Source organism: Ananas comosus, linkage group 9 (genome assembly GCF_001540865.1).
Source record: "Ananas comosus cultivar F153 linkage group 9, ASM154086v1, whole genome shotgun sequence".
In the NCBI taxonomy this organism is placed as follows: domain Eukaryota; kingdom Viridiplantae; phylum Streptophyta; class Magnoliopsida; order Poales; family Bromeliaceae; genus Ananas; species Ananas comosus.
This window is the reverse complement of record NC_033629.1, coordinates 4,919,304-4,927,971: the sequence shown is the minus strand read 5'-3', so window position 1 is coordinate 4,927,971 and position 8,668 is coordinate 4,919,304. Positions and strand designations below refer to the sequence as shown.

Sequence of the window (8,668 nt, the reverse complement as noted above, 5' to 3'; positions counted from 1 at the left end):
CTACCACCTCGCCCGCTCGCCCCCTCGCCATTTCGTTTCTTTTTCCTTTTTCTTTCTTCTCCTCCGCAAAACCCACCGAATCCCTCTCCCGTCTCGCTCATGCCCCGGCTTGCTCGCGCCCCAGCTCGCTCGGCCGCCCGCTCGCTTGCTCAAAACATGATTCTTTCTCAGGTTTAAGTGAAAGAAACTTTTTTTTCTCTTTTGTTTTGTTTGCTGTAATTTTCTGAAACTATTGACAGAAAAAAAAAATTTTGGTGATTTTTTTTCTAGAGAAAAAAAATTTATTTTTTTAGTGATGTTTACGTTTTCTTTGATCAAAGTTATGCATATTTCTTTTTATTGCTGTGGAATAATATAGTATTGTTGCAAAGAGGTGATTGTTTGGGCTAATTTAATATTTAGGCTCAAAGTATTGTTGCAAAGAGGTGATTCTTTGCTCAAAGTTAAGACCTTCTCTGAGCAGATTTTTTTTGTTGCATGTTTCTTTTTTTAAATATTTGGGCTAATTTAATATTCTATTGCAAGCAGACAATGACATTATGAATTTTTACTAGTTACTAATTTGAGCTTTGTGAAATTACATAGATGGATAGTGGAGATTATTGTGATTCACCAATTTTCAATGGTTCGGATAATGAAAGTGTTGAAAAAGAACTTGACTCTCCATTGATTGATACGACATTTATTGAAAGTAGAGAATTAGATTCCTTGACAAGTAAACAGAGTCAATGTGAACAAGATGCTTCAAGCTTAATTGCACATGGAACGGAATCGTCAATTGATGAGCCATTTATTGGGAGAGAATTTAAGGATGAAAAGGAATCTATGAAATTTTATAATATATATGCATATAAAGCCGGTTTTAGTATAAGGAAAAAAACACACTATAAAGCCAAAAAAAAGGATAACATGATCACGTCATTGCATTATGTTTGTTCTAAAGAAGGCTATTGCTCAGATTGAGATCAAGGGCAAGATAATAAAGGCACATCTAAAAAACAAATGCAGTATAGTCGAACTAGTTGTAAAGCACATTTAAGGGTAAAAATGATCGAAGATGGAAAATGGGTCGTGACTGCATTTGTGAGAGAACACAATCATGATTTAGTTGTGAGTCCATCAAAAGCTCATTTTCTCCAATCTCACGGTTCAATCACAAATGAACAAAAGGATATGATTCATATCTTAAGTGAACAAAACATTTCAACCAGTCAAATCATGACTTTTATGGCTGCAAGAGAAGGAGGACCACATAATATTCACTTCACAAGGAAAGATTTAAATAATGAGGTTTTCGAGAAAAATAGAAGGCTTAAAGGGGTGGACATATCAACTGCTATTAACTACTTTCGTGATCGTCAAGTCAAAAATCCATCTTTTTTTTATGCAATACAGGTTGACGAGGAAAATATGGCACAAAACTTATTTTGGATTGATGGACGTTCAAGGATGGCAAGCCAACATTTTGGAGATGTTATTACCTTTGATACAACTTATATGACAAATAAGTATTGTATGCCGTTTGCCTCTTTTATTGGAGTTAATCATCATCGACAATCAATATTTTTCGGTTGTGCCCTTATTAGAGATGAAACTGCTAACACATTTTGTTGGCTATTTAAGACTTGGCTTCAAGCAGTTTTTGGGCAACATCCTAAATCCATTATTACAGATCAAGATCCAGCAATGAGGAAAGCAATTGAGCAAGTTCTACAAAACACTGTGCATAGCTGTTGCCAATGGCATATAATGAGAAAAGAAAAAGAGCATTTGGGTATACTTTATGGCACCAAAGAAGGATTTAAAAAAGATCTAGAGTTATACGTAAACAACAGCTTGACTATAGAGGAGTGTGAGACTAGATAGGCTGTGATGCTTGAAAAGTATGAACTACTTGAGAACAATCATCTTCAGGTTATGTGGAATAGTAGACATCAATGGATTCCTGCATATTTTAGAGATTCATTTTTTGCTGAAATGTCTACATCACAACGCAGTGAGAGCATGAATGCCCTTTTAAAGATGTTTGTGGATTGTCATACCTCGATTTACAAATTTGTAATACAATTTGAAAAGATTGTTTCGAGTCGTTATGATAAGGAGGATGAGGCGGACTTTAGATCAAAAGATGGTGAGCCAAGTTTATGGTCATATAATCCGATTGAGAAACAAGCTCGCGATATTTACACAAAGAAAGTATTCAGTGAATTTAAGAACCAGTTGAAAATTAGTACAAAATATGAAATAATGGAGTTGGAGGTTAATTCATTATACAAAATTAGAAGAATTGAATCTTCTACATCATCTCCTCAAATGAACTCTTACACAGTTAGAGTGGATAGGACTACCGAGAAGGTTGATTGTAGTTGCAAGCTCTTTGAATTCAGTGGCTTATTATGTTCTCATGCATTGAAAGTTATGCTTCAAATTCAAATGCATCACATTCCCATCCAATATATTATGAAAAGGTGGACCAAAAATGCAAAAAAAGGATCGCCTAGCACGAATTTGGGGTCCATAGTAGTTGATGATTTTTCAGATTCTAAAACTACAAGATTTAATACACTAAATCTTAAAGTTCAAAAAATACCATTTGAAGCCTCGAAAAATTTGGAGGTATATAAAATGACTTGCTAGGAGATAGATAAACTTGTTGACAAGATTGTTGCACTTAATGAAACATTGAAGGATAGAGAAGGAGATAACATTGGAGATCACAATATAAATACTTTTACACAATCAAGTGGAGTTGAGCATATAGTAAAGGACCCTTCACAATCACAATGTAAAGGAAAGAGAAAGCCGCAAAGATTCAAACCACCTATTGAAAAGGGTATCAAAAAAGCTAGAAAATGTGCCTACTGTGGAAAGGAAGGACACAATGTTCGTACATGCAAAGAGGTGATTGTTTTTGTTCTAACCAATGTTGTCAAGTAGTTAAGTTCTAATTAATTTCTTAATTTTATTTCTTACATATGTTAGGTTTAACCAATTCCGTTTTCTTGTAGCTTGCATCAAGAGAAAAGGATGGCGTTGCATATACTACGATGAGCGAAGAAGAAACAAATAGCTCGAACAACTCAACATGACGATGAGCGAAGAAGAAACAGAAGAAGAAGGCTCTTTGTTGTTATATTTTGTTTTTGGCTTTGCACTAGATCCATTTGATGTAGAAAAACTTGATTGTAATATATAATACTTTGAAGTGGTTGTAACTCAGTGGATGGTTGAATTCAAGCTTGAATTATCAGTATTCCAAATAGTGCTCTGTGGATGGTTGATCAAGAATATTTGCTTGCATGGATTCTAAATATTTGATTGGTTTCTAAATATTTGCTTGCATGGATTCTAAATATTTGATTGGTTTCTAAATATTTATTTGCATGGATTCTAAATATTTGATTGGTTTCTAAATATTTGCTTGTATGGATTCTAAATATTTGTTTGGTTTCTATATCATTCAAGATTTTTTTGTGTTGTGCGAATTTAGACAATGAAAAATTACAACCAGAGGCTACATAAGATTGTTGGAGAGGAACATTATGAAACTGCGCAAACTATTCGAGAAGTAAAGCAGGTGAAACTTAGCATGTTGCATATGCTTGACAAACAGAGATATACCCATAGAGATCAAAATAGCTGGTTTTCTTTCCATTTACCAAAGTCAAAAAAAAAGGAAAAGATTTTTCAACTAAATTTAAGCTGGCATAATGCAATCAAAACGACTTACTGGTCATCTAGACACATGATAAATAGACAATATCAAAATGGAAAAGGTATTCTAATCAACATTAATGCTTTCCATAAACTAGCCTTCTTCTTAAGCGGAACATAATACAGCAAAAAGGAACATATTCACCAGCCCAACGATTTTCACTCTCACAAGTAGATTCTCTACCTAGCTTAACTTAAAATTCCAAACTCCTAATCCCAAGCTCTCAAAACAGCTGTAATCAAAACTTAGAAGCAAGGTCAATCATATTCAAAACCTACCATCAATTGTCCATCATTTTTCCACCATCTATCTCATTCCAAACTCTTAATCCCAAGCTCTCAAAGCAGCTGCAATCTAAACTTAGAAGCAAGGTCAATCATGTTCAAAACCTACCATCTATCACCCATCATTTTTTCACCATCTATCTCATCAATCCTCTATTTAAACACTACCAGCCAATTGGCCAAGCAAAACGAATTTCGTCAATAGAACCTAGTGTTTACAGCATCACTCAATCACAATGTAAAATAGTGCTTACAAAATTATGCATATAATATATGTCATATACATATACAAATACTCTCCAATTATATTAAAATCTTCACATATATAACTGCTACTAATACAAATAATACAACTAAATACATTCTTATTCTAAAAAACACACTATTCATCTCCACTTCAAACTTCTTCAACTCATCTCGTAGTGCAGGAAAATTTATCTTGTCTGAAAAATCATCTGTTTGTATCCCTCTGGATGTGCTTTCACATGATGTCATATTAGAAGAACCCATTTCTGAAACATTATAGTCTGAATCATACCACTTGAAGAATTGGCAATGATCTTCGGTTGATTTCTTGTTATATTTAGCGCAGCTATAGAATGGTCTTCCAGGATTAGCAGATGTACGGGAGATTTTAACCACTGCTTTGTTGCCACAATAGCACAACACTATGGGTGATTGTGTATAACCTATATGCTGCCTTCTATTCATTTGTCGAATTATCTGCAAGATTAAGGCAGACAAATATCAAATGAGAAAAGACTATTTAAATAAAATATACTGCAACAATCCATATCATTTCACAGAAGGACATGAATCTTGCTAAAAAATACTAGAAGACTAACATTAACATATCAAAACTCGAAGACTAACATTAACATTAACATTAACATTAACAATACAAGAATTAATAATATTACAAAAGCTTCTCTCAAAAAATAATATTACAAAAGCTATACACAAAGACTGACCATTGAACACACCCTAGATTATACAAAATATATATTCTCATGTCAAGCTGCTTCTTCAAGTTGAGTCAGGTGCATGCATTGGGGTTGGAGATACAACAGAGACCAACAACAACAACAATACTCACTCATGCTTCTCATTTTTTTTATTTATTTATATGAGATTTATTCTATTTTTTTCTTAAAAATTTTTTTTGCAGCTCATACACACGCATAGAATGTCATTCAATTGTAATAACTTTTAATTAATTTAGGTGCCGTAGCAGCACAATTATATTTCATTATCCGAACCATTGAAAATTGGTGAATCACAATAATCTCTACTATCCATGCATCAATGTAATTTCACAAAACTCAAATTAGTAACTAGCACAAATATTTACGAAAAGAAACATGCAATAAAAAAAAAAATCTGCTCAGAGAAGGTCTTAACTTTGAGCAAAGAATCACCTCTTTGCAACATACTTTGAGCCTAAATATTAAATAAGCCCAAACAATCACCTCTTTTCCTGTCAATAGTTTCAGAAAATTACAGCAAACAAAAAAAAAGAGAAAAAAGCGTTTCTTTCTCTCAAACCTGAGAAAGAATCACGTTTTGAGCAAGCGAGCAGGCGGCCGAGCGAGCTGGGGCGCGAGTGAGCTGGCGCATGAGCGAGACGGGAGAGGGATTCGGTGGGTTTTGCGGAGGAGAAGAAAAAAAAAGGAAAAAGAAACGAAATGGAGAGGGGGCGAGCGGGCGAGGTGGGCGGGGTGTGGAGAAGGCTCTGGTGGGAGGAGATCTGTGGAGAAGAAAGGAAAAGGATATGAGATCTGTGGAGAAGAAAGGAAAAGAAAAAAGAAAAGAAGAGAGAGAGAGTGAGTGAGTGAGTGAGAGAATGAAAGAGAGAGATATAACGGAGGGTTAACAGAACTTTTTGGAAACTTTTCACTTAAAGGGTTGCACGGATCTCGATGCAATCCGAGGGCTATAAAATGGGTGGCAAAGTTGGCTGGGTGCTATCAATAGCATCCCAGCCCAACTCTCTCTCTCTCTCTCGATATATATTTATAATATAGAACTAGGCTAATAATATATTAGCACCATGACTTGATGCTATTAGTTTTCCGCCTTGGATTAAAAGATGTGCGGTATAGAATGATGTGGGCCCCTAGGGTTAAGTGGGTAGTTGTTGAATAGTATAATTAACGGGTAAAATAATAAAAAAGGTTAATCTAACGACAGAAAACTTGATGCACCAGTGCTTTGGTGCTATCTGTAGCATAGAACCGGACTCTCTCTCTCTCTCTCTCTCTCTCTCTCTCTCTCTTCTCTCTCTCTATATATATATATATATTATATAGAGTCCGGCCTGCTATGCCTATCGGTAGCACGAGAGCTCCGTCACAGTTTGTTTTCGATGATGCAGCTTCAATCAACGATTGGCTCGTTAGACTTGATCTACACTATTGAAAGTATTTGAAACTAAATTTCAGATTTTTTTTGACATCATTTGACTAGTGATCAAAAGATCTCAAAATTGACAATTTTAATGGCCGATGTGGTGTGTTTGTGAGTTTAACGGTGTTAACAATCCAAATGCGATGAAAATTTTATAGAAAATTTTTTTCACTATTTAGAGTAAATCAGTATTTCTGATCTTGATTTAAATCTTTTATCATTATTTTTCATGAGATTTTTATTTTCAGCCGTTCAATTTTGGACTACTTGTTTGATAGGTAAATGATATCGAAAAATTATGAAATTTAATTTCTAAATACTTTCAATAGTGTAGATCAAGTCTAACAGAGCCGATCGTCGATTTGGAAGCCGCATCATCGAAAACAACTTGGTAGCACGGAGCGCTCCGTGCTACCGATAGTATAATAGCCTAGTTCTCTCTCTCTCTCTCTCTCTCTCTCTCTCTCTCTCTCTCTCTCTCTCTCTCTTTATATATATATATATATATATGTATATATATATATAGGCTGGGGCTACTATACTCTTTTGAGTATAGATCCCCTTGTACTTATAAATTTTTAACCGTTGATTGATGGGATCACTACAACAAATAGAGCTTCTTCCAACAGTTTTTTTACCAGCAATTAGGCTAACTGCCGCTAAAAGTATATTATACCAGCGTTTTTTATTTTTATTGCAGCAGTTACTAAACCGCTGGTATATATGGTGATAATTCTCAATTTTATAAATAATATTGGACCAATGGGACTATATTTTATTAACTTTTTTCATCGAATGGGCCAACAATTGGGCCAACCTTGGTCAATAAACACTTTCCACATTAAACCTAAGCTCTCCCTATATTTCAAATAACCTTTCTCTCTCTATCTCTCTCTCCCCTCGATCTCTATCTCTGAGCTCTTCACCACATGGCGTCGTCTTCTTTCTCGTCCTCCGCCGCACAAACCCTTCTCCCAGCAAATCCCTCTCCCTAACCTACCTCATTGACTCCTGCGGCTTGTTCCCCGAATCCGTCATTTCCGCGTCCCAGAAGCTCCGCTTCAAGAGCACCGAGAACCCTAACGTCGTTCTCCGCCTCCTCCGCGACTACGGCTTCGGCACGACCCCTATCTCCAAGCCTATCTCCAGGTTCCCGGAAGTAATTCGTAAGGTTAGAGAATCCTAATCCTACTCCTCAGAACCCTAGTTCTTCTCTGATCCAAAACAACTTTTCCCCTTTTTAGGTCATCGACGTGCTCCATCTAGGGCGAGCGAACGTCTCCAAGGTATTTGATTCGCCTCTGATCCATTTCCTCCATTCCTTTTCCTATTCCTTCGATTTGGATCTCATCATCATCGATCGATTTGTTGTTGATGAAGGCGGAGTTGAAGGAGAAGCTCGCGAAGCTGTACGAAGTGAAGGACCCGAACTCAATCTTCGTCTTCAAGTTCCGAACTCACTTCAGTGGGGGAAAGTCCATGGGATTTGGGCTCATCTATGATTCCGTCGATAGCGTTAAGAAGTATGAGCCCAAGTACAGGCTCATTAGGGTATGGATTCAATAATTTACTCTATCATTCCTTTTGCTTCTGCATTTTATTTAGGCTTGATTACACTTTTAAACTATGAACGTTTGCATTTTACACTATTCATATAGTAGTCATATTGTAGTCATTGGAATGTAAGGTTAATCGTGGTTTTAGTTTTCGTCTAGTTGGTCTATTAACCATTGTCTTGCACAACAATATTATCGATCTTTGTTTGCCCTTCGGTGGGGAAGATGGAAATATTCTTAATTTGAGTAGATAAATTTTGTAACTTTGAACTCTCCATGGTTAATCTTAGAAGTGATTAGAGAACCTCACACGGAAGCTTTATTTGTAAAATTAGTGCATTTCGTACACTACATGCTCATAGAGCTGTGCTAGTTATCTCTATTTTTGCCATCCAAAGAACCCTAGGAACAATTATCTGCCAAATCTAGTGTTCTTTTTCATTTTGAATTTAATATTTTGGTTTAATTCCTGTTACAAATTTGTTCTTTTAATTCTGCAACGGATCGGTCGTAGATTTATTCAGATCATTGTCTTTAGTAAAATTGTGTCTAACTGTGAAATTTCAAAAAAAAGAAGAAGAAAGAAAGATGATTAATGATAGATATCTTATGTAAAGTGACATGCTTTTGTTACTTTCGGCTTTAATTACGTAATCAAATTTTTTGAACCTGTTCTTTTAGATTACTGCGAAATTGTGAATTTTTGC

General features: G+C 35.5%; 1 long non-coding RNA gene across 1 annotated transcript; it reads left to right on the top strand.

Moving 5' to 3' along the window:
* Positions 7,216 to 7,976, top strand: LOC109715595. The gene is made up of 3 exons (XR_002217692.1): positions 7,216 to 7,576; positions 7,650 to 7,691; positions 7,786 to 7,976. It is a non-coding gene; the product is annotated as an uncharacterized LOC109715595 (long non-coding RNA).